Below are 26,797 nucleotides of genomic sequence, written 5' to 3'. Positions count from 1 at the left end.
ATATCTAGTTACTTTAACCCAAAATGAGAACTCTAACTTCTTGATTTTCATTTTCATCATTTCTATACCTATATCTACTTTTCAAAATCTGTAAATATGGCCATTTACTATATAAACTTTAAGGAAAATCAACCTTTGGTAAAATAAGTACTCAGCAGATTGCAGATATTTTATCATAACATGATTTGCCCAAATCACAAGTAGTTAATATAAAATATAGATTATTAAATTCTTAAAGAATATATGATGAATATGAATGCCTTATATAGCAACTATTAAGATTAGAATCAATATCTAAAAACAACACTATTCTTTGAGGAAGGTAAATGTTTTTCCACTATAGTGCTTGACAATGCTTAAAATTATTTAAATGTAACTCATTTAGCATAGATAAAGAATTAGAAACAGTAATATAATATTAATAACATAGATATAGTAATAAAGATTAGCATAGCTAAAGAATATTAGGAAATTCCATCACCCCTTTGTCCTTATCATTCTTCAAGGACTCTACTAATAATTCTTTTGTTTTCCATGGTGAACTTTGTATGATAAGTAGTTTTTAGTTACTTTCCTTTACTTAAGATAATTGAATATATATGTATTAGTTTGTTAAGGCTTTCATAATACCACAGACTGGGTGACTCAAGCAACAGAAATTAATTTTCTTACAGTTATGGAAGGTAGAGGTCCAAAATCAAGGTGTCATCAGGCTTGTTTCATTTTGAGGCCTCTCTCCTTGACTTGTAAATGGCCATCTTCTCCCTTTATCTTCATGTGGTCTTTCCTTTATTTGTGCACATGTCTGTGTTCAAAGGCACTCTTCTTGTAAGGACACCAGTCATATTGGATTAGGGCCCACTCATATTACCAGAGGACCCGCTCATTTTACCTTAGTTATATCTTTAATGACCCTATGTCTAAATACAGTCACATTCTGAGGTACTGGGTGTTAGGACTTCAACATATGAATCTAGGGCAGGGGGGCACAATTCTGCCCATAATAATATATTACTCTTATTAACCCACATTTTTCATAGACATATTGGTACTATTTAAACATAGACACACAACTATATTTAAAATAGATAACCAACAAGGACCTACTATATGGCACAAGGAACTCTGCTAAATATTCTGTAATAACCTAAATGGGAAAAGAATTTGAAAAAGAATAGATACATGTATATGTATAATTGGACCACTTTGCTCTAACCTGAAACTAACACAACACTGTTAATCAACTATGCTCCGATATAAAATAATAAAAAAAATGTGGGAGAAATTGGGAAGTCTATGTTATGAAATATATTTTAAAAATCAAAGAATAATGCAGTGTTCACCAATAAAGTCTATACCAAAGCAATAATATTTTAGTTTCTTAGAAATTAGTTTTTCTCCTGGCCTGTGAAGCAGGTATCTGTGCCTTTGGCACTGCAAAGCTGTCCCAAGGAAGAAGTGATATTACACTGTGGACTTAGTGGTTCATTCTCAACAGGAACAATTCAGATGCTGGTTTTCTGCAAGTTGTTGGTGTAAGATACTAAATTCAAACATAAAGGTCATTTAGAAACATTAAATATTTACATGATATGGAATGAATTCAAGCAAAAAAAAAAAAAAAACTGAAGGGGAATTTCACAGATCTAAGCTTTAAGATACAGAGAAAAATATTGTCAGTGTAAAAAAAATTGAAAAGAAGCTAGGATGAGCAAGCCAAGATCTACAATTGTATTTAAGGTGTGCGTTCTAAGTCCTACTTTTAGTGATGTGACCTATTGGGCAGAAAATTATTGAATTTTTGTGTGTTTTAAGTGATCCTTAAAATGATCACTGGATATGGGCCTGCCCGTTCTAATGATCAGTTTCTTCTGTACGATTTGTGCTTTCTTCATTCTAAATTTTGTCTTATAATTTTTTATGGATTTAAAGCTACCATCACAATTTGTCACTAAAATCCACAACGAATATTTAAAAAATAAAAGCATAATAATATTTATTTATATGCAAAAGGAAACCATTTCGTAGGCCTAAGGTTATCTATAAGTATAATTTCAGATTTACTATGATTTACAATGTCTATGTTCTAGTTCTAACAATCCTATCAGTATCTTGTCAGATTGACTTTTCTGACTTTGTTATGTTTTACCCTCATAAAGAGTTCTTTCCACATAGGCAACATAGATTATCTGGTAGTAGTAATAATAATTAGCTAAATTTTTTGACAGTAACTATTGTTTTTATTTAAACATAAAATTTTCCAGAATATTTTCAAATGACACATTTGAGAGTCATGATTATAATCATTCAAAATTAAAATTAGAGTCACCATACAAAGCCATTAACACCTCTGTCAAATGCCCCTTGTGACACATTTAACATTTTGAGGACTCTTGTAGAGTTTCCTCTGAAGATCTCTAATTACATGAATAACTTTTTATTTTATAAAATGGGAAACAAAGGGGATGAAATGACTTATTTATATGCACATAGTAGGAGAACAGTCTATTCATGGGTCACTTGATTTCTTTTAAATTTTTATTGCATGACATCAAACAACCTATTAAATAACTGTCCTAAGACACATCTTCAAATTATTATTTTGAAATGGTGCTGGCATTATTCAATGATATGAATGTATTCTATTATGTACAAAATGAACACCCATGTTTATTTAAAGTCAAAGTTTACTTATATACAATTTCTGAGGTTCAGCCAAATTTTATATTAAACTTGGTGAAAATAACTTATCCACTTTCAAATTTTTATTTAAATAGAATGACCCAAAACTATGCAAGGGGCAAAAGAATTGATGTTTTACAATGATGCAGTATATAATACAACATTGATGTGTATTTATTTTTTGACTGATTGCTATTATAAGCCTTTATTTCATATGAAATGAATTAAAAATGAAATGTTCATGAAAGACTCTCCTTAATGATAACTCCCTATATAGTTTCATAGCTTGTGGCTACTGTATTAGGTTTATTTAAAAAAACAAAAAAAAAAAAACCCAAAAAACAACACTTAAATCCCTGCAGCTCTCTGTAGCATTCAGAATCTTTGTTTTCGTATGGAAAGGCATATCTGAATACAGACAATAATCTTTTCAAGGTTTATGGTTGCTGTGAGCATTTGCTCCTACTGAGGATCAACTGCCTTGAGCTGCAAGGAAATCACAACCTTCAATCCTCCTGCTATAAAGAAAATCCGAAATGTCAGAATAGATTTTTTGTAGTCTTAAGATAACTTGTGAAGGCCTTAAGTACTTGAAAATTCATTCTTTACAGGACAACATATGAAAATGTCAGAAAGAGAAATACAATCAATGAAACAAAGAAAACCAACTACAAAACACAATTCAAAATGGAAAGTAATAGAGAGCAGTACTCATGCAAATGAGAGGGAAGAACAATAATCTTATTTTCAAATTAAATAAATATCTTCATTATGATCTGGCTTTTATAATATCAGATTTAAGCACATTCTAATAAAAAAAATTTTATATAATAAGGTTTTTCTGATCTGGCTTTCAAAGAGAGTTTAGTACTTTCTACTGCACAATATATCTTTTAAGAATTGTTCTTTTATGACAACAGTATAGGGTTTATAAAAAATTCTGTATGTATACCACACAATAATCTATCTTATATGTAAAAATCAATGCATAGAGAATGTCTAGATAATTATCACTAAAGTAGTAATGACAATAATGTAACAAACTTTTATATTACTATTTTTGCAAATTGATGTTTGTTTTATCATATTGATGTTTCTGTAAAGCAAATAAGAAAATATCTATTATAAGTCCTGAATGTAGATCTGCAACTCTGGTATATTTCTGAACTTCCGACTCATAAACTCTTGTTTATATGAATATTTATATTGATAAATATAAGGGACATTTCAAACTTAACATTACAAAACAAAACTCTTAACTTCTACCATCAAACTTGTTTCTCCCACAATATCCCCCATCCCAGGAGTGGCAGCTTCAATCCTCTAGTCTCTCTGGACAAATATATTCCAGTCATCATTGATTCCTCATTTTAACAAACACCTCAAATCTAAACCTTAACAAAATTTTGTCAACTTTAACTTTGAAATATATCCAATATCATTATTTTTTCCCACCTATACTGCTGGCATCTTAGTCTGTGCCACCATTACCTCTTGTGTAAATGTCCTAACTGGTTTCCATGTTCCTACTCTTGTTCTTTCATGGTCCATAGCCAGCAATGCAGACAGAGATAACCTTTTAAAATATAGGTTAGTTTTTGGCATCATCTGTTCAAAATCATTTGAAATGGATTATAAAGTTTATCAGCATAAAATTCCAAATCCTTATCATCATATACTGCAGAGGCTACCCGATATCCATGTTTGCCCATTCTACTCTTTCTTTACTAATAGTATTCTGATTTTACTTGAAGTGATCTGTGATTATCTCCATAACTTCATTTCCTATCATGCCTTACAGAGAGAGGTAAGATAAAGGCCTAAAAGATGTAAGTAGAAAATGTTATGGTAGTTTAAAGAATGTTCCTACAATGATAGCAGGTTCAGCTGGCACTCCTATTTTGTTTTTGGTCTTTCCTCATTTCAGCATTCTGGAATGTGAATGTGTCATTTAAAATTGGCAGCTATCTTATAAGGATAGAGATCATTTTCTATAGATGGTGTAGAAGATGGTTAGAATGCCTCTGAATATCTAATGAAGAACTGAATCCATCATAACAGCCCTGGACCTCTTGTTATGTAATAAACTTTTCAAAACTATATTTAAAAATGAATTACATTGCCATTTAGATATTCTATTACACATGGCTGAACTCAGTCCCTCATGGATACACATAGTCTTCAAAGCCCTAGGTTTATCTTCCCCTAATGCCCTGGATAATACCTGACTATATTAGTTTGCTAGGGTTACGGTAATAAAGTACCAAGTACTGTGTGGCTTAAAATAACAGAAACTTAATGCCTCACTGTTCTAGAGTCTAGAAGACTAACATCAAGTTTCCACAGTGTCATGTTTCCTCTGAGACTCTGGATAGAATCCTTCTTTGCCACTTAGCAGCTTCTGGTGGTACCCAGCAATCTCTAATATTCCTTATCTTGCAGCTACATCAGTCCAATCTCTGTTTCCTTCATCACATAACCATCTTCATATCATCTTCCCTCTGTGAATGTCTGTGTCTATGTCCAAATTTCCCCTTTTTATAAGGACACCAATCATACTGGATTAGGACTCACCCTATTGAACTCATCTTAACTTGATCATCTGCCAAGACCCTATTTCCAAATAGGTTCACTTCACAAATTCTGGGTGTGAGGGCTTCAATATACCTCTTGGGGGTCACAACTCAATACATAACACTGTCCCTGGTAATGTTTTAACCTGGTCTTCACACTAAATCAACATGATGGCATTCTTTGTTGAGTATCCTACATGTGTCTTTGCCTTAGAGCCTGTAGATGGTTGAATGGCAGCCCCTGAAAAGATAATGATGACCCTCTAATTCTTTGAATCTGTGTTGTAACCTTATTTGGAAAAACGATCTTTGCAGATGTAATGAAATTAAGGGTCTCCAGGTGAGATAATCCTCGATTATATGGGTGGGCCCTAATGCCAGAAAAGTGTCCTTATTAGAGACACAGAGGAGGAAACAGACAGAGACAGCAATGTGAGGACAAACAGAAGAGACTGGAGTGATGCAATCATAAGCCAAGGAATGCCTGGTGCCACCATTAACCGGAAGGGGCAAAGGATTCTCTACTAGTGCCTCAGGAGGAACTATGGCCCTGCTGACAACTTGATCTCTGACTTCTGTTCTCTAAAACTATGAGATAACAAATTCCTGTTGCTTTAAGTCATCCAGTGTGTAGGAATGTGTTACAGCAGCCTCAAGAAACTAACACAGATCCTTTGCACTAGCTCTTCCTTTTTCTGAGAACAAATTTATCTTATGTATTTTCTACATGTTTTGCTGCCTAGGTACATTCAGGTCTCAGAGGTGTTTTTGTTTGTTTGTTTCACTGCAGTTTTCATCACCTGACACATCACATATCTCTTTGTTATCTTGTGTCTGCATCTCTCACTAAAATAAAAGATTAATAAGAGCTGAGCCTACATTATCATCAGCTCTTGGAAGATGTCTACATCAAAGTAGGCACACAATAAATAGTTGATTTGTCTAATGTAACTAATTAGGAATTAATAAGTATTGATTGAACTAATGAATAAAACTGAAAATGATAAACTGACCTCTATATTTTGTGCTTTTAATTACTTTTATTTTAATCACTAGAAAAGACAAGTCATGGGTTTCATAATTACATTTCAATGTATCCTTTATGATGTTAGGGAATAGTATCATCAATAATATGGAATGATTAGGGAGATGAGAACATTTTACATTTAACTTACAATTTATTTATATCTTTCCACTTTCCAAACAACAGTTTCTTCAATTCATCATTTAGAAGAAAAAGATATTGAATTTAGGCAAATATATTCTTTTTAAATTATAGACCATATAGATTTTTATATACAACATAAGTTAATTTTGTGAAAAAAAATCAGCTATTTATGTTTCTTAAATAGCTATACAAAAATAAATTTACTCACATCAATGTCATGTGGCTCACATTATACATGTAACACTTCATTTGCAGGTCTCACTGATTTGTCAGCTTGGTCTTAACACTAGCAATGGCCTTGAGACATGACAAAGTACAGATATGAAGAGGAAGAGTACAGAAAAAAGAGAATTGTCAGCCAAGAAGCTTTTAGAATCCTGAAAATGGGATATCAGTAGAAGAGTGTTTTGAGAAAATAATATGAGCAAACTTTATTGAGTAGGCATATGCATCTTTGGCAAGTATATAATACAATAAAGAGGATAAGATGCCTATGCTAAGGTGATGGACTCTAAAAATATGAAATACCCTGAAATGACTTTGACAAATATCCTTATACATAGCTAAATTAATCAGTAATAACATTGTCTTTGTCTTCTATTCTATGTATCAGAACTTATTTAAGAAGCTTTAAATTTAAATCAGGGAAGTTGATATTGTATTAGCTTATCAAAATTTTGTGAAACTTAAGAAAGAATTTAAGTGGTAAGGAGAAAGCCTATAATATTTACCTCTATTTCTAGTAATATGTAAACTGTATTATTAAGAATGGGCTATTTAACTAAAAAACTCATATATAAACAATGAAAATTATATTTTAACAATATAGTCATTTTCCAGGAGGTTTTCAAAGACTCTTCTTTAAAAACAAAAGTTTTGTTTTTAGAAATGTCTGTGCATGAGTCCCGAAAAAACTTTCTTTTTAAGAAATCATTTTTGAAAATATGTTTTGTAAAGTTGTATGTATGTGTGTGTGTGCCCTCTGAGTGTCTGCATGCTATGGAAATTTATGGAAACAGTGACTGTTGTTTCATTTGGTAAAAATATTTTAAGAATGATTTTAACGTCAAAAATTCACTCATGATCTTAAAATATGTCTTACCATATCTTTGCCAGTCCAAGAAAAATTTTTAGGATAAATATTTGTCTTCTTAAAACACAAAGCTCTATGAACTATGAGAAAATCAATGTTAATATAATAATTTGTCATGTAAGAAGAAAAAATTGCTAAAGTAAAACATTTATAATTTTTAAAATTATATTTTCATGTACATTAATCAGAATTTTATATTATTTTTTTTCCTTAGAGTGAAGAACTCATATATAAAAGTGGTCTTCATAGAAGAGTTTAAATATATCATCAAAGCTCTTTATGTGGAGATACATGAGTAGATAGATAAAAATACTATGTATACATTTATGGGCAAAAGCTCACATAAATGTACCCATACATTGAATGCCTTTTTGCTCATTCTCATTCTTTTAAAAATAGAAACCAGAATAATTTAGAGTGAATTAATACATACCATCAGGGACAACATTAAAGGCACAAGTGTTTTTATGTCTGCTGTATGGGAGCCAGAGCTATTCAGTTTTGCTTCCAGCTTCTTCCATAAAAACAACCCAAGAGACTGCTTTCTTATACCACTTGGGGGTACCTCTGATGGTACATATTAATTTATATTGTCAGGAAGTTTTGGAAGTCAGCCATTTGCCAGCTTTCCAAGCACAAATTGTACAATTACAGATGTTACAGCAGTAGGTAGGTATAGACAAGTAGAGACCATGAAAAATAAAAGTGAATTACTATTCATAGTTAGTATGTAAAAAATTAGGGGTTGATAAAATTTGCAAATTAGGAGCCTAATTTTAAGGCTTATTTGATCAAATTAGCCTGTGTATTAATAAAATAAGTTTTATTCTAGTACAGACATATAGGTTTAAAATCTGGATCTAAAAATAACTGGCAATAAAAAATATGTCTAGTCAATAAATGGGACTGTGTCTGAAGAAACTTTGCTTGTTCAATAATTCTCAATCAATCTGTACCAACGTATATAAAACAATTACTATATTTTCAGTGTCATTGGCAAGAATCCCATAAGCTATCATTATCATTCAATGGTATACAGTTAAAAGGTTTAAAATATGAATTTAAGGGGAAAAAGAAGGGAAAAAAATTATCTCTATGACCTGAATTGCTCACACAAAGATATCATTTTAATAAAGTTTTTAAAAGCATCTTATTCAATCTTAATATCCCAAATTTGAAAGATTATTAATCTATTTTAAATATTCATACTTTCTCATAACCCAGTTTAAGCCCGTTCCCATAAGAAATGTTAACTTTCATTATTATTGAAAATTGCATATCTTTAAATTAACCCATTGATTTGCTAATTATACTCTCTACCTGGAAAATTCTTCTGTTACTGCACTAGAGGACAGAGAAAAATATGAGTGTATTATGATTTCAGACTCTTATGCATTGAAATGATGGTTATATTTGTGATTTAAATATTATTTTAATGTCATTGAATATGAATGATAAAATAATAAATGTTATTTTTTTAAACAAATACACAGGAAAGAACAATAGACTTCAAAGTAATCACCCTGGGAAGCTTTAAATCCACTGATATCCTTGTCAGTTACAGACGCTATTTTTCATTGTATGGATTTTGTTTATTTTTTAAATTGGTTTAAAGGTCTGACTGTATCAGCAATTCTTCCTTTGAGAGTGAATCTGATTTTTAAGAATGAAAATGCAACAGTTGAATAAGTTTATGATGAAAATAAATAATGCAAAGTAATGACGTGTGCACTCTTCGAGATAACAGTATTAAGAATACAGTAGAAGTGGAGCTTAATCCTATGACTATAAATTAAAATGATATGGTTTTAAACAATTTAAATAAACTATCAGGTTCAGGTTCTTCTGCAAAATAGAACAATTTATTTCAATTTTGTTTTTTGTTCTTAAAGCTGAATTTAAAAATATGAAATGACCTATTGCATGTAAACTAGATTGTATTTATCTTAGTACTGTCAAAATGCAAAAAAAATATGCTATAGCCTATGAGAAACGTGAAAGTGTCTTGTAATCTTTTCCTTCTGTGAAAACCAGTTTTATATATATATATATATATATATACACACACATATATATATATTATGCTAGAGAAAAACAAAGAAGAGAGAGAAATTTTTAACAAAAGAAGTAAATATTTTTATCTTTTTGACAAGATGGAGCAACAGGAACCAGATTTACCATTCTGACTTAAACAAATAGAAATCTAGATGACATCTGAAAAACAGTTTTCGGATATTAGACAATAAGCAGCACAAAACTGTGAATCCCAGATAAATGGGCCAAAAAAAAGAGGTAAGTCTTGTCAGTGTACCACCTTGCTTACTGCCTGAAGCAGTGTTAAGGCCTCAGTGAGAAGACAGAAAACTCAAACAGAACTTTTCTCACAATAATATTTAATTGAAAAATAAAGCAAAAAACCAGTAAGGATATAAAAGCCTAGAAAATTTTGTCCGAATTAGCATTTATAGAACACTGCAAGCAACAACAGTATAATACACATTTTTCCCCAAGTGTAAATAGATATATGCTAGGTCATGATGGACCTTATGAGCCAGGTTGAGGAAATTGGGATTATCCTTAAGCAGAGAGATGAGAGTGAAATCCCCCTATTTTTACTTAAATGCAGGTAATGGAAGATCATATGCACAAAATACATTTCTTGAAAGTCTATGATTTATCTGTGTCAAATGACACATAAAGGTCATCACATGATCTGACAATCTCACATGTGTAACTCTTTGAAAAGCTACAAAACCCAATGAATAACAGTTATGTTAGTTGTACATCATAGTATTTAAAAAGAATTCTGAAACAAGTTGAAACACCTTCTGTCTCATGATTTATAATAATGATACATCAAATCCTAAGAAGAAAAGACAAAGATATTAGGAGTGGTTATTTTAGGCTAAAAATTACCAACTAGTCTCAAATTGTGTTATGGGAATGCTGTAAAATACAGAATAAAAAGGCTTTTCTTTTTACCTCTGGGTTTTAAGAACTATTGTATGTCTCTATTTCCAACTCTTTCCCCAGATGCCTAACTACAACCTTCTAAAGTTTTGATGGGGGTTCCTTAAATATTTCTCTCTGATATTCCATGTTGATAATTTTTGACTAATAGATTGTATCCATTTTTTTGAGATGCAGGTTTATTATTTGAAAAGAATTGGCCTGATTATAAGCATCTGTATTTTTTAGCATGGACTCAGGAATGCTAAGTAGGGTATATAAAATGTTAGGAGTTTACATTAGTAATATTTTAATATTATTTCATATTTATTTTATTTTATTCACAAATATTATAATACAGTTTTGTTTGTCTGTTTGTGCTTTTGGTTTGGTGGAAGTTTTGTCCTGATATTGAGCCATTGCATAGTTAACCATTCCTGAAGTCATAATTGTAATCATTGTTAAAGCCAGTATAATACCTCATGATATCTTCCTAACTTAAAATTTTCTGGCTTATTGCATTTCCTTTCATTTTTAAGAAAAACAGCATTTTGCTCATTCCAATGCTTCTATTTAACAAGTGTGAAAAACTTTTGTACTCTAGTCTTCTAAGGAACTTTGAACCCAAACTGCTTCAATAATAGCCAGCTGACGGGTCTGTCTGGAGGACCTAATTGGTATGAGCAAAGCACAGTAGAAGGCAACAGCTTAATTTGTATGCAAGAGGCAGTATAAGAAGTGTGACACTCACAGCGAAAGCAGAAAACAGCAAGCCAACATTTCAGGACTAGTCATTCAAATGGACTCAAGGTCACTCCCTTTTGTCTGTGTTTCTTACGAAGAGTTACTTAGAGGTGAGACAAGGAAAAAATGAATTTTTCATGAAATATAGTGCCTGAAGGAAAAGGAAGAAAAATGTCTATTCCACTGTGTAGATCTAGAGCAAAGCAAAGGCCACTAGACTACAGAATGTCCTAGGCAAAGCTTGACTCTTTCTTCCACCACACAGTTTGGTGAATGGAGCATGGCAGTGACTAATAATGTATCAATTTCCCTTGGGTATAAACCTGCCTGATAGAGGAATATGAGAAAAACATCTTCTATCTATTCCTAGGGAATGATTCCTAATTCCATGTATCAAGAGCAACATCTAGAACTCTGTTTATATTATATAGCAAATGGCATTGATTTTTAATACCCAGGGAAATATCTACCCATATTTATGTTTAATGTTTGGAAATTTTTTAATATTGTCATTACATCTATAATATAGACAATTCAATTTGAACTCAAAATTATAAGGGACATTTAAAAAATATATATCAGTAAATACATTCTTCCTTATTGCTAATAGTTCTCTAAGCAATTTCTGTAGGTCCCAGTGTGAATCATATGATCTTATGTAGGGAAGAATAAAAGAGAAATGGATTTTAAAAAAAGAAAGAAAGAAAAGAGAAACACAGTGAGAAAGAAAAAAAAGAAGGAAAGGGGGGAGAGAAGGAGAAAAAGACTGACTTCACAATATAAGATATGTGATTATATATTGATAACAAATTAGAAAATAAGTGTGTATAAGTGTTATAATGGATAAATAGTATTTTAAAGCTCCCAGAAGTCAGACACACTTAAAATGATAGAATATCCAACTAAATCAAAATATATATTTCTATGTGTTTTGTAAGTAAACATAAATTTGTTCCAATGAATATTTTGATAACTTAATCTACATCAGTCCAGCTTATATCTACCCATTTAACATTGTTTATTCTTCTTGAATCCTAGTGAAAATGAACCTGAATTCTGTGAGCTGCTAGATTTTTCTGTAATATTAAATTTTCTTGTTCTTTTCTTTTTTCCTTTTTCTTTCTTTCCTTTCCTTCCTCTTTCTTATTTTCCTTCCATTTTACTTCTTTAGTCCTTCTTTTCACCTGCTTTCTTTCCTGCCTTCCTTATTTTATCTTCCTTCTTTTAATTACATGCAATACATACTGGATAAGATTTCAGGTTTTCTAGCTGGAAGTCTTATTAGGATTCTTATTAAAAGCTTTGTCATTATCACCTATATTAACAAGGTAAAAAGAGGCAAAATGATTAAAAATGCCTAAATAATGGCAGATAATTAAGGAGATAAATGGAATTAACTGATAAACAGTTTGAAATAAAGAGCAAGGAAACATCTCCTATTTTTTACTAATTGCTATTGGAAGTGCCTAAAAAAGATGCTGAGCTGGTAAATTCTGTTACCTTATGGAATACAATAGAAGTGAAGATTGGGCAGAGTTCTTTCATCTGAATATAAACCTTGTTTGAAAGAATTACTTTAAGGATATGAAGATAGGTTCTGTTTCAGGTAAATTTGACAATACTACTATCCTAAGTCAGAAATAGTAGAAAATGTTATATTTGAAAAAAAAAAAAAAAAGACAAATGTATCATAATTAAAATAAGAGTATGATATTAGAGCCAGGAATATGAAGGTACAGAATTTGTGCATCTACAACAATACCTGAGCCATAAATTCTTATGAAAGTTTTATATAATATATTCAATTTGTTTCATTCTAAAGGATGAAATCTGAAGAAAATTACTTCAGTCTGAAAACGTAATTTATTTTGAATAGAGGTGTTAAATTTCCTGAATTCATGATATTGAAAGTGAGAAGCTAATTTTGGCCACCATTTCCACATCTTAAAAATCATCATTATTCAAGTCCCCACTTTCAATTTTGTATAATGTGTATGTCTCACACATTCTAGCTGCTAGCTGATAGATCTATAAGGAGCACAGTTATGAAAAATTTCAGTTTGCCTATCAAATTATAATTCTTCTAACTGGAAAAAAATCTAAATATGATGCATATAGCACTCTTCTCCACCCACATACATGCTGAATATCTATCTGTTGAAAATCTGGATCATCTGAAATAGGTTTAATCAATGACTTGGTAGTTTTCTTTTAACTGTCATCTACCACTAGGCTGTTCTTTAACAGCTATATTCTTGGTAGTTATCAAGTAGATATTAGGACTCTTCTAAAGAAGAGTGTACAATAAGGGTTTTTATAGGTTAGGCATATTTTGTTTGCTTTCCTATAGTCCTTGAAAAACTACTAAGGTTTATCTTATACATAGTACTTTTATCAAGCTAAAATTTTATGATTTTTATTTTTAAAGAAATGATTACATTAGCAAATTTATTGGTGAAAGACAACTTTATTGCTTCCGTAAGTCTATTACATCTAAGAGTACAAGGAGCCTGCTTCATACTTCTCTCTATGTCAGATCCAATAAGAGCACCTGGCACATAGTAGGGGCAAACATCTATAGAATACAAGAATACAATGGTACTATACCTGTTCATTTGTTTTCCTTTGTACCTTCCATACTGAATAAGAACACAACTGTTTAGAGCACATAATTGCGTGAGTTCATGGAATAGAACCTTACATTCTCTTATGTGTCTGTGTTGCTGGGAGACCTAGGTTACTGCCTACAATTTGTTTCTGTACTGAATAAAACTGCAGAAAGCCAATCCAACAGTTTTTGGCAAGGAAGCTCCCTTTCATCATGCACCTCTTTCCCTTGGGACTTGGAGAATCTTCTCTCCTTGGAAGGCTTAGTCATTTGCAACTCTTTACACCTACTGTGTCCCTTGAGATATATTATTTTCCCAAATTTCAATAGAAAAGTTGGATTGACATTTTCTCACATTTTTTCACATTTCATCCAACTCTCAAGAAAATAAGAACCACTTGATTGCAACACAAGTTCTACTGCTGCTTCTGATATTAACCCTTTACTATAATTAACACAACTTAATCTAACTTATCTAACTTGTTAACCTAGTCTTATCCTTCTATTAGAATATTTCTTTTGGATTCACCTGAGTCTTTCTTTGACATTAATTCTCAGTATAATATGTGGCTTAATGACTCTGGATATGTCAGCATAAAAATTATCTCCTGTATCTTTACTCAACCTTTCAAAGCCTTACAGTTTTACCATGAAAGTAATAATCAGTTTCTCACAATTATCAGTAATAGTACTTTTGATTAAGAAATTATTTTACACATGTGCTCCTAACGTATTGAAACACTAACTTATTTAGATTCTCTTTTTTTCTACCTCTCATGATACAGCAACAGGGAAAGAGAAAAGTTGCTATTATGTAGCATTTCCCTAGTTAATATTTTAAAAATGTTGAAAGTCTTTTCAAAATCACAGCATTACATAAATTTCTCTGCTGAAGTATATAATCCCTAATCCCTATACCAGGAATTGACAAATATTTTCCACAAAAGTCCAGATAGTAAATATTTTAGGCTTTCAGGCCATACCATTTCTGTCACAATAACGACTCTGCCTCTGAAGTGTGAAAGCTTCCACCAAGAAGAAACATAAACAAATGAGCCTGGCCATTTATTTTGTTTTATTTCTGGACACTTGTATTAGTTTGCTAGAGCTGCCATAATGAAATGCCACATACTGGGTGTCTTAAACACCAGAAATTAATTTTCTCACAGTCCTGAAGGCTAGAAGAACAAATTCAAGGTGTTGGCAGTTTGGTTTCCTCTGAGGTCTCTCTCCTTGGCTTGACAACCACCTTATCCCTGTAAGACACCAGCCAGATTGGATTAGGGCTCACCCTAAGGGCTTCATTTTAACCTAATTGCTTCTTTAAAGGCCCTATATCCAAATACAATCACATTCTAAGGTACTGAGGGTTAAAGATCCAATGTGTGAATTTAGGGGGACATAATTCAGCTCATAACAACATTGAAACTTGAATTTCACATAATTTTTAAGAGTCCTGAAAGATTATTCCTTTTTAAAATGTTTTACAAACATTTAAAATTGTAAAAACCTATGTTAGCTCTCAGGCCCTACAAAAACAGGCAGCAGGACAAATTTCAGGCATAAGGCTTAGTTTGCCAACCCCTGTTCTAAGGAATCATTTCTTACCTTAAATGTTGTATTTATATCTGAATAGTTGGAAGTCAAATTATATATAATTTACAGGGCATTGGTGCTTTTCTGATGAGAAGATACTGACTTCATTACAATTTAATTTTATATCTAAAAAAGCAAAAATAACCTAATCTATACTACTGGTATACACTGTTATTAGGCTCTATTGACTCTGATTTTATCAGATAACCCTTGCAGGTATAACTTAGTTTGTCTTTATATTTTAACTTATTATGAAAAAGCATGCATGTAATAATAATGCCTTGCATTTGTGTATTAGTCAAAGTTTATTGTTTAGTTTCACATGCTTTAAGTCATCTGATTTTCACATTTTTGCTCTTGAGTGTAGTGATAGTGTCTTGCTCAATTATCTTGTCAGTGTTAAATAAAAAACATACTTTCTGCTCCATCATTGATGAGCAAATGCAATATAAATAAATGAAATAAGGTAGACCTCATTCTCAGATTATGGATAAACTAAGGATCAGAGAGTTTAAATGATTATTAAACAATGAGTGAAGTTCAAAGCTTTACCAGGGACAAGATTTCTGGTATCTTACACTACTTAATTTAATGTAGATATATACCAATTAAATGCATTTATTTTATATTTACCAATATGTTTATATAATTTTCCAGAATTAAAAGCTGGATCTCCTATGAATATTTATCACTATTTTTTCTATACAGAATGATATACTATTCAGGACATTAAACATAAGATTAACATACATTTTTAAAATTGTACTTTTAAACCATACTATGTTACAAACACCAAAAGTAATTAAGATATGGTCTTAGTTTTTTAAACAGGAGAAAGTCATGAAGATATGCAGTTATCACGTCATAAGATATGGTAATACAAGTATGAATATAGATCTATACAAAGTTATATTGTACATCAAAAATGTATACACTTTGGTTCAGATCTGTAGAAAGTTGACTAAGAAGGTAACATTTGAGAAAAAAACCTTGAAATAAAAAGACTCTTCCCGTTTATCATGACAGACTGGGCATAGACTTTCAGATCTCTTTCCAGCCCAACTCACACTAAAATTACACGAGAAATATTAAAAAAATAAAAATGTAATTAAAGCAGTACTGAACTCATGATTACTCCAAGAGAGTAAATAATTTCTGGAAGATTCTATGCAAACACCTGAGAAGCCACAACTCCATGCCAAACAAAACCTCCAAAATGTAAGTTTACTAGCAGAATACTATAATTCCAATGAAATAAAAATTAACAGATTCTGGAGAATGGAGTGGATCACTACAATTATCTGAGGAATTGATTACAAATTAAGTGAAAAGGTAAGGTAGAACTCCTCTGGTTTACTTTATTTATTTACTTTTTAAGGGTAAAAACAGAAAAAATATAGGACTTATTGTGTCTCATATTATTAGAAGAAGAAAGAGAGAAAAGAAACCATGATAAGTATAGTTAAAAAATGAAAAGGAGAAAAACAACAAAAAAAGCAAATAAAAATGATTGGGAAAATATTTAATTAAAAGCACAAAGTAATCACAATTACAATGAACAGGAATAATTTAAATTCCTCAATTAAAAGGTAAAGGTTGAGATTGTATTGGAATAATAAATCTGCTATGTGTCTAACAAGGAAAACATAAAATCTGATAAAAAAGGTAAAGAAAACATGAAAATAAGGGATATTAAAACATGATAAAAGTATACAAGTACATTTTATTTTATTTTTTAAACATATTTATTGTAGTAAAATTGCTTTATAATGGTGTGTTAGTTTCTGCTGTATAATAAAGTGAAACAGCTAAACATATACATATATCCCCATATCTCCTTCCTCTTGCATCTCCCTCCCACCCTCCCCATCTCAATCCTTTAGGTGGTCAGAAAGCACTGAGCTGATCTCCCTGTGCTATGTGGCTTCTTCCCACTAGCTAGCTATTTTAAATTTGGTAGTATATATATGTCCATGACACTCTCTCACTTCATTCCAGTTTACCCTTCCCCCTCCCCATATACTCAAGTTCATTCTCTATGTCTGCATCTTTATTCTTGCCCTGTGCCTAGGTTCTTCAGAATACTTTTTTTTTTTTTTTTTAGATTCCATATATATGGGTTAGCATACAGTATTTTATTTCTCTTTCTGACTTACTTCACTCTGTATGACAGACTCTAGGTCCAACCACCTCACTACAAATAACTCAATTATGTTTCTTTTTATGGATGAGTAATATTCCATTGTATATATGTGCCACATCTTCATCCATTCACCTATTGATGGGCACTTAGGTTGCTTCCATGTACTGGCTATTGTAAAGAGTGCTGAAATGAACATTGTAGTACATGGTTCTTTTTGAATTATGGTTTTCTCAGGGTATATGCCCAGTAGTGGGGTTGCTGAGTCATATGGTAGTTATATTTTTAGTTTTTTAAGGAACCTCCATACTGTTCTCCATAGTGGCTGTATCCATTTACATTCCCACCAGCAGTACAAGAGAGTTCCCTTTTCTCCACACCCTCTCCGGCATTTACTGTTTGTACACTTTTTGATGTTGGCCATTCTGACTGGTGTAAGGTGATACCTCATTGTAGTTTTGATTTGCATTTCTCTAATGATTAGTGATGTTAAGCATCCTTTCATGTGTTTGTTGGCAAACTGTATATCTTCTTTGGATAAATGTATATTTATGTCTTCTGCCCATTTTTGGCGTGGGTTTTTTTGTTTCTTTGATATTGAGCTGTATGAGCTGCTTGTAAATTTTGGAGATTAATCCTTTGTCAGTTGCTTCATTTGCAAAGATTTTCTCCCATAATGAGGGTTGTCTTTTCATCTTGTTTATGGTTTCCTTTGCTGTGCAAAAGCTTTTAAGCTTCATTAGGTTCCATTTGTTTATTTTTGTTTTTATTTCCATTCCTCTAGGAGATGGGTCAAAAGGATCTTGCTGTGATTTATGTCATAAAGTGTTCTGTGTATGTTTTCCTTTAAGTGTTTTATTGTAGCTGGCTTTACATTTAGGTCTTTAATTGATTTTGAGTTTATTTTTGTGTATCGTGATAGGGAGTGTTCTAATTTCATTCTTTTACATGTAGATGTCCAGCTTTCCCAGCACCACTTATTGAGGAGGCTGTCTTTCCTCCATTGTATATTCTTGCATCCTTTAACAAAAATAAGGTAACCATATGTGCATGACTTTATCTATGGTCTTTCTATCCTGTTCCATTTATCTATATTCCTGTTTTAGTGCCAGTACCATACTGTCTTGATTACTGTAGCTTTGTAGTATATTCTGAAGTCAGGGAGCCTGATTCCTCCAATTCCATTTTTGTTTCTCAAGATTGCTTTGGCTATTTGGGGTCTTTTGTGTTTCCATACAAATTGTGAATTTTTTTTTCTAGTTCTGTGAAAAATGCCAGTGGTAGTTTGATATGGATTGCATTGAATCAGTAGATTGCTTTGGGTAATATAGTCATTTTCACAATGTTGATTCTTCAAATCCAAGAAAATGGTATATCTCTCTGTTTGTATCATCTTTAATTTCTTTCATCAGTGTCTTAGATTTTTCTGCACACAGGTCTTTTTTATCCTTAGGTAGGTTATTCCTAGATATATTATGCTTTTTGTTGCAATGGTAAATAGGAGTGTTTCCTTAATTTGTCTTTCAGATTTCTCATCACTAGTGTATAAGAATGAAAGAGATTTCTGTACATTAATTTTGTATCCTGCTACTTTACCAAATCCATTGATTAGCTCTAGTAGATTTCTGGTAGCATGTTTAGGATTCTCTATGTATAGTATCATGTCATCTGCAAACAGTGACAGTTTTACTTCTTCTTTTTGGTTTTGCATTCCTTTTATTTCTTTTTCTTCTCTAATTTCTGTGGCTAAAACTTCCAAAACTATGTTGAATAATACTGGTGAGAGTGGGCAACCTTGTCTTGTTCCTGATCTTAGTGGAAATGCTTTCAGTTTTTCACCATTGAGGATGATGTTTGCTGTGGGCTTGTCATATATGGCCTTTATTATGTTGAGGAAAGTTCCCTCTATGCCTACTTTCTGGAGGGTTTTTATCATAAATGGGTGTTGAATTTTGTCGAAAGTTTTCTCTGCATCTATTGAGATGATCATATGGTTTTTCTCCTTCAATTTGTTAATATGGTTTATCACATTGATTGATTTGTGTATATTGAATAATCCTTGCATTCCTGGGATAAACCTCACTTGGTCATGGTGTGTGATCCTTTGAATGTGTTGTTGGATTCTGTTTGCTAGTATTTTGTTGAGGATTTTTGCATCTATGTTCATCAGTGATATTGGCCTGTAGTTTTCTTTCTTTGTGACATCTTTGTCTGGTTTTGGTATCAGGGTGATGGTGGCCTCATAGATTGAGTTTGGGAGAGTTCCTTCCTCTGCTATATATTGGAAGTGTTTGAGAAGAATAGTTGTTAGCTCTTCTCTAAATGTTTAATAGAATTCACCTGTGAAGCCATCTGGACCTGGGCTTTTGTTTGTTGGAAGATTTTTTTTTTTAATTAGAAAAATTATTTATTTCTGTTCCTTTCATACATCTTATTGTTCAGGTAACAGTCTTACATACATATCTGAAATGATGCACTGTCACACACTCTGTTTAAAGGCAAAGCATCACAGGTAAAGCTGATCAGCTGTCCAGAGTTCTCAGCTTATGGGATCTCACTTCCTGATTTTACATTAATTTCTGAAGGTCAGAAGTGTCATCTCCAAAAAATGTTAAGGGGTTTGTAAAAAATAATCACTTTATTCAATATTATAGTTTTAGAAATGAAGTATATTTTCTTTAAGAAATAAAAAAAAGAAGAAAATGACAGTTAATACTGTTGGTATGTCAGTATAGGCCAGCAGGAAAAAATGCTGATAAGCTTGTCTCTGATAACAAGAAGACATTCTAGTCCAAGCTATAACACATTTCCTATGTTTTCACTAGATGTTTCTTTTCTGCTGCTTTTCATCCTTTTCCATATTTCATATCAGAGGACTGGTACAGCCTTTAAAACTTCATTAACGGGAGCAAATTCAGTATCCACCAATTTCTTCTCAAATGGCACTCTAATTCATCAGATAGCCTGGCAGTTTCATTCTCATGAATACTCTAGCCATGAAAAAACTCAATAGGACACAGACAAATCCAATGAATAAAAGAGAAATCTATTGAGCTTTGGAATTTTTGGTGCATTGGATCGGTCCAGGATTATGAAACCTAAATCTCCCATTGTAAACAGGAAGCTAGATGCAAGTCCTTCCATAATATACTGTTCATTTACTCTGTAGGCCAAGAAAGCTACTGGTCTCTGATGCCCATGTTCATCAGTCATGGAGCCGACACTTGGAGGTTCAACGATAACATCATAAATGATTCCTCCGGTGATAAGGAAGTAAGACACCACCACCAGAGCGTACACCATCATGGCTGATGGCATGTGCACCCAGGGTGGCTTCTTCAGCTTCAGGTTGGGACATTTGAGCACTAAGAATTGGACTCGGTACAAAATCTCCACGTTGGTGGCGACAGGGGCAGCAGTCGACTGCCAGTCCCACACGCCCCCTCTGTTGGAAGATTTTTAATCAGAGTTTCAAGTTCAGTGCTTGTGATTGGTCTGTTTATATTTTCTATTTCTTCCTGGTTCAGTCTCTGAAGGTTGTGCTTTTCTAAGAATATTTACATTTCTTCCAGGTTGTCCTCTTTATTAGCATACAGTTGCTTGTAGTAATCTCTCATGATCCTTTGTATTTCTGCAGTCAGTTGTTACCTCTTCTTTTTCATTTCTAATTCTATTAATTTGAGTCTTCTCCCTTTATTTCTTGATAAAGCAGGAGACAAAAGAGAAGGAAAATACCTACAATAACAAATCCAAAACAATTAAGAAAATGGTAATAGGAACATACATATCAATTAAGTTAAATGTAAATGGATTAAATGCTCCAACCAAAAGACATTGACTGGCTGAATGGATACAAAACCAAGACCCATATATATGTTGTCTACAAGAGACCCACTTCAGACCTAGGGACACATTCAGACTGAAACTGAGGGGATGGAAAATGATAGTCCATGCAAATGGAAATCAAAAGAAAGCTGGAGTAGCAATTCTCATATAAGACAAAATAGCCTTTAAAATAAAGACTATTATAAGAAACAAAGAAGGACACTACATAATTATCAAGAGATCAATCCAAGAAGATGATATAATAATTGTAAATATTTATGCACCCAGCATATGAGCACCTCGATACATAAGGCAAATGCTAACAGCCATAAAAGGGGAACTTGACTGTAACATAATCATAGTAGGGGACTTTAACACCCCACTTTCACCAATGGACAAATCATCCAAAATAAAAATAAATAAGGAAACCAAAGCTTTAAATGATACATTAAACAAGATGGACTTAATTGATATTTATGACATTCCATCCAAAAGCAACAGAATACACTTTCTTCCCAAGTGATCATGGAACATTCTCTAAGATAGATCATATCTTGGGTCACAAATCAAGCCTTGGTAAATTTAAGTTGAAATTGTATCAAGCATCTTTTCCAACCACAATGTTATGAGACTAGATATATATTACAGGAAAAAAAAACTGTAAAAAATACAAACACATGGAAGCTAAACAGTATACTACTAAATAAACAAGGGATCAATGAAGAAATCAATGAGGAAGTCAAAAACTACCTAGCAACAAATGACAATGAATACACGATGACTCAAAACCTTTGGGATGCAGCAAAAGCAGTTCTAAGAGGGAAGTTTATAGCAATACAATCCTATCTCAAGAAACAAGAAAAATCTCATATAAGCAACCTAAACTTACACCTAAAGTGATTAGAGAAAGAAGAACAAAAAAACCTCAAAATTAACAGAAGGAAAGAAATCATAAAGATCAGATCAGAAATAAATGAAAAAGAAATGAAGTAAATGATAGCAAAGATCAATAAACTAAAACCTGGTTCTTTGAGAAGATAAACAAAATTGACAAATATGTTTTAAAAGAAATGTGTGACAATATAACTAGACAAGATAGATATCAAAGGCACAAAGTTTAAATGAGATAAATGATATTATGAATGTTTTACTACGTGTTGAAACCCTAGATTTCCAAACATTATTGTTTTATTTGTTTCTGTAAATCCTCCCTCAATCTTATCTATCTAAACTAATCTATGATGAGAAGATGGCATTTAAAATTTGGGGGGATTTATCAAAGTCTAGTGATCATAACTACTTTGCTTTTTCTATTCATTTCTCTTATTAGGTGTGTAAAATTCGACTTTTAAATTGTTGCTTTCTTGATTGATTATAACTCTTAGCAATCTCAAATTTTCCTCTTTTACCTTCCAAATTTAAATATATTCTGTATGGCAGGGTCTCTGTTAGGAAAAGATAACTATTACAATTCAAATAACTCCATGTACCCTCCAAATTAGAGTATTTCCAAAAAGGAATACCAGTAAATTTACTAACATCCCAAATCTACAACATGAGTAACAGATAATGGAAACCTTGTGCTTTCATTTTATATATACATTAGGAAATAAACATCAAAGACTAACAAGTTTGGTTCCACATAAGAATTTCACAACAAAACAGAGAGGCAAGCATAGTGTCAAAGAAAGGAGAATGTGGTTATACTGAAGAACATAAATGCCATCAACTAAAGTCACTTCTGGATGGAGAGGATTCTATTTTGAGAGAAGAAATACTCAGAAAAATTCCAGGGCCTCCTGGGTCAAAGCACTAGCTACAACAAAATTGAAAGGAAGGGACGTGGGAAGTGTAAAAAAACAAAAAGTAATAGTCTTATGGAAGAACTGTTTCAGGATTAGATGAAAGTATCAATGACAGGTTTCCAACAAAGCCTTGGTGATTTAAGAGAAAAAAGACACCAGCAAAGTATAGTTCACTTCTGAACTATAAATAAAAGAAAGAATACATAAAGGGCACACCTTATTTTTAAAACTTCACTTTACTTTTAAGTACTGTTAAGTGAGCTTTAAATCTAGGAAACCTAGTAAGACATCTACCTCATCTACCACAGGTTTGGCTGCTTCTGTTATTCTAGGAAAAACAAGCAAAAAAGTAATTATCAATAATTTTTACCTGTTATTTTTAACAAATGACTCTATACACCTGAGAGATTAAGGAAAATACTTTGACAAAAGATTGCTGATGATCACTGACTATATTTAATGACCACCTGAGACAAATAAAGGTGGAGAAAATGTGGAAGGATAACATGTAAATGTTGTGGGTTCTGTCTGAATAGAAATATCACAACTTAGAAAACATGGGAGAAAAAATAGGAAAAAGAATAAGAAGAGTCAAATAGGTATTGATTATCATATACACAATAGATTAAAGTAAAGAAATATCATTTATAACTACAAACCAAATGTGAGAAAAAAAAGGGGAAAAACGGGAGACTAAGGGAATTATATGAAGTTCTTACCAGAACCTCACTAAGTATCTAAAGAAAAGCGAAACTGAAACATATGTTTAAAAACAGAAGAAATTTTAGACATTAAGGAAAATTGAATATTTACTAGGACACATTTTGATTTAACATAGAGTAACTCATCTAAAGGAAAAAAAAATTGCAGATTGTTTAACAACGCAAACACAATTTATCATGTAAATAAAAGACACGCCCTAAAAAGTATTTCTAAAGGTCAAAAATAAAGGGAGGGGAGAAAATACTTGACACAACTCGATTCATGTTAGTGGAAAATTCATAGCCTTAAGTATATCAGCTAAAGAAATGGGTAAAGTATATCACCTAAAGGAAAAGATAAATAAGTATCTAAGAGTATGAGTTTTTAAGGCATAAAAATTAAGAAAGTAGAAAGAAGGAAATAATTATAAAGGCAGAAATCAGTGAGTTACAAACAGGAAAAAATAGACAAATAAATTGCAAAGCTTCATCTTTAAAAAAAAAAACTAAGCAAAACAGATTAACCATTACTTAAATTAATGCATATAAAAGGAAATAATTACAATATACTAAATAAAAATGACAAAGAGGAAATGACCAATTAAGTTTAGATAGAGGGTATTTAAAAATATCATGAGAGGCTACTTTGAATAATTCCATCCAAATAATTTTAGAAAGATATATAAGATGAATGGTTTTCTAGGAAAATATAATTTACAAAAGTTTCACCACAATTAAGATGAAAGACTTAAGCTAACCAATTTCCAAAGGAAAAAAATTTAACAAATCACAGTACCAGAGTTACTGCACTCAACACATAAAAAGTATCAGTGGACTTTTATCACATCTTCAAAGAACAGATAATCCCAATGATGCTTAAATTGATCCAGAACATATAGAATGAAAACTTCCAATATTTTATGAAGTATAGCTTTCTCAGTTCTCTTCCCTAAAGAAAATAAGCAGGACACTGTCAGCACCCAACCTGGTTTTGTGGAATCCAGAGGAGGCATACAATGCTAAGATTCTCCCCCAAGAAGGAACTGGAGTAGGGAGTGGGTCCATCCATAGAAAAGTTCTGAGAGACTCTTAGAATCTATAGTCTGGCTGACTGGTGAAGGTCTGTCTCTTTTGAAACCTGTCTGTAAGTACTGAAGGAGGTGACTTCTTCTTTGAATGCAAGACAACAAAACAAGACTTCAGGAAACACAATCAAGGAACCATGATACCATCAAAGGAACACAATTATTGTCCAGTAACTGACCCCAAAGTAATAGAGATCTACAAATTGCCTGACAAAGAATTTTTTTTTTTTAATTTTAAGAAGCTCAGCAAGCAATGAGAGAACAATGATGGACAACTCCATGAAATCAAGAAAATGATACACTAACAAAATGAGACATTCAACAAAGAGATAATATCTTAGTTCATTCAAGTTATTTTCATTGGTTTGTAGGTGTTTTTTTTATTGTTTTTCTGGAGGAGGTGAGTCCTGGGACCTCCTGACCTATCATCTTGCTGACATCCAGTCTCTAATTCATTCTATGAAGCCATTTTACCCAGAAACCAAAAGCAGGTAAAAATACCACATAACATGAAACGTACAGACCAATATCTCTTATGAAAATAGATGCAAAAATCCTCAACAAAATACTAGCCAACTAAATTCACCAACACATAAAAAGGATTATACATGATAACCAGTTGGATTAATTGCATGATTGCAAGGTTAGTTTTACCTCCAAAAATCAATTAGTGTAATACAAAATACTAATATAACAAAGACAAAAAACACATAATCTTCTCAATAGATGTCAAAACACATTTTACAAAATCCAACTCTATTTCATGATAAAAAATTCTCAACAGACTAGGAATAGAAGTGAATTTCTTCAACCTGATAAAGTACAGTTATAAAAAATCATACAACTACCATCATATTTAATGATCAAAAACTGAATACTTTCTTCTAAGGTCAGGAAAAATCTAAGTGACTCTTACCACTACAATTAAAATTGTACTGGATATTCTAACCAGTGTTATTGGGCAAGAAAAAGAAACAAAAGCATCCAGGTTGGAATAAAAGAAGTAAAACTATCTTAATTTGCACAGAATGTGATCTTTATATAGAAAATTCTCAGGAATTCATTAAAAGCTATTCTAATTATTAAACTAGCTAATCAAATTTGCATGATTTAAGATTCAAATGAATTGTAATCTATAAGCAAGCAAAGAAAAATCTGAAGGATTTAAGAAATCAATTCCATCTAAAATAGCAAAAGACAATATTGTTAAGATGACAATATGTTCCAAATTGATCTATAGAGCCAACATAATGCCTATTAAAATCTCAGCTTTTTTTTGAAGAAAATAATAAGCTAATTCCAAAATTCATATGGGGTTGTAAAGAACCCAGGATAGGCATAATAATCTAGATAAAGAAGAGCAATGTTAAAGGATTCACAATTTCCTATTTCAAACTTTACTACAAAGCTGTGATCAACACAGTATGAGAGGCACCTAAAGACAGACATGTAGATAAATGGAATGAAATTGAGAGACCAGAAATTAACTTTGATAAATGGTCAACTGATTTTTGACAAGGGTGGCAAGACAGTTCAATAAGAAAATAACAGTCTTTTCAACAAATGATGCATGGACAACTGGATACATATGTGCAAAACAATAAAGTTGGATACCCAACACACACTAATATATATATATATAAATTAATTCCAAGTGTATACTCATTCTAATATTAAAAGGTGAATACATAAAACTCCTAGGAAAAGAAATAGGAGTAAATCTCTGTGTCCTTGGATTAGGGAATATTTTCTTATATATCATACCCCAAAGCACAAATGACTTTGGGAAAAACAGATAATTGGATTTCACTAAAATTTAAAAAGCAAA

The 26,797-nt window shown here is 31.9% G+C and overlaps 1 pseudogene; it reads right to left on the bottom strand.

Annotated features, from left to right (window-relative positions):
• Positions 1 to 20,500: 20,500 nt before the first annotated feature.
• LOC136122073 (oligosaccharyltransferase complex subunit OSTC-like) lies at positions 20,501 to 21,170 on the bottom strand (annotated as a pseudogene).
• Positions 21,171 to 26,797: the final 5,627 nt, after the last annotated feature.

Source organism: Phocoena phocoena, chromosome 4 (assembly GCF_963924675.1).
Source record: "Phocoena phocoena chromosome 4, mPhoPho1.1, whole genome shotgun sequence".
Lineage (NCBI taxonomy): Eukaryota > Metazoa > Chordata > Mammalia > Artiodactyla > Phocoenidae > Phocoena > Phocoena phocoena.
The sequence above is the reverse complement of the archived record's forward strand: the minus strand, read 5'-3'. Positions and strand labels throughout refer to the sequence as shown.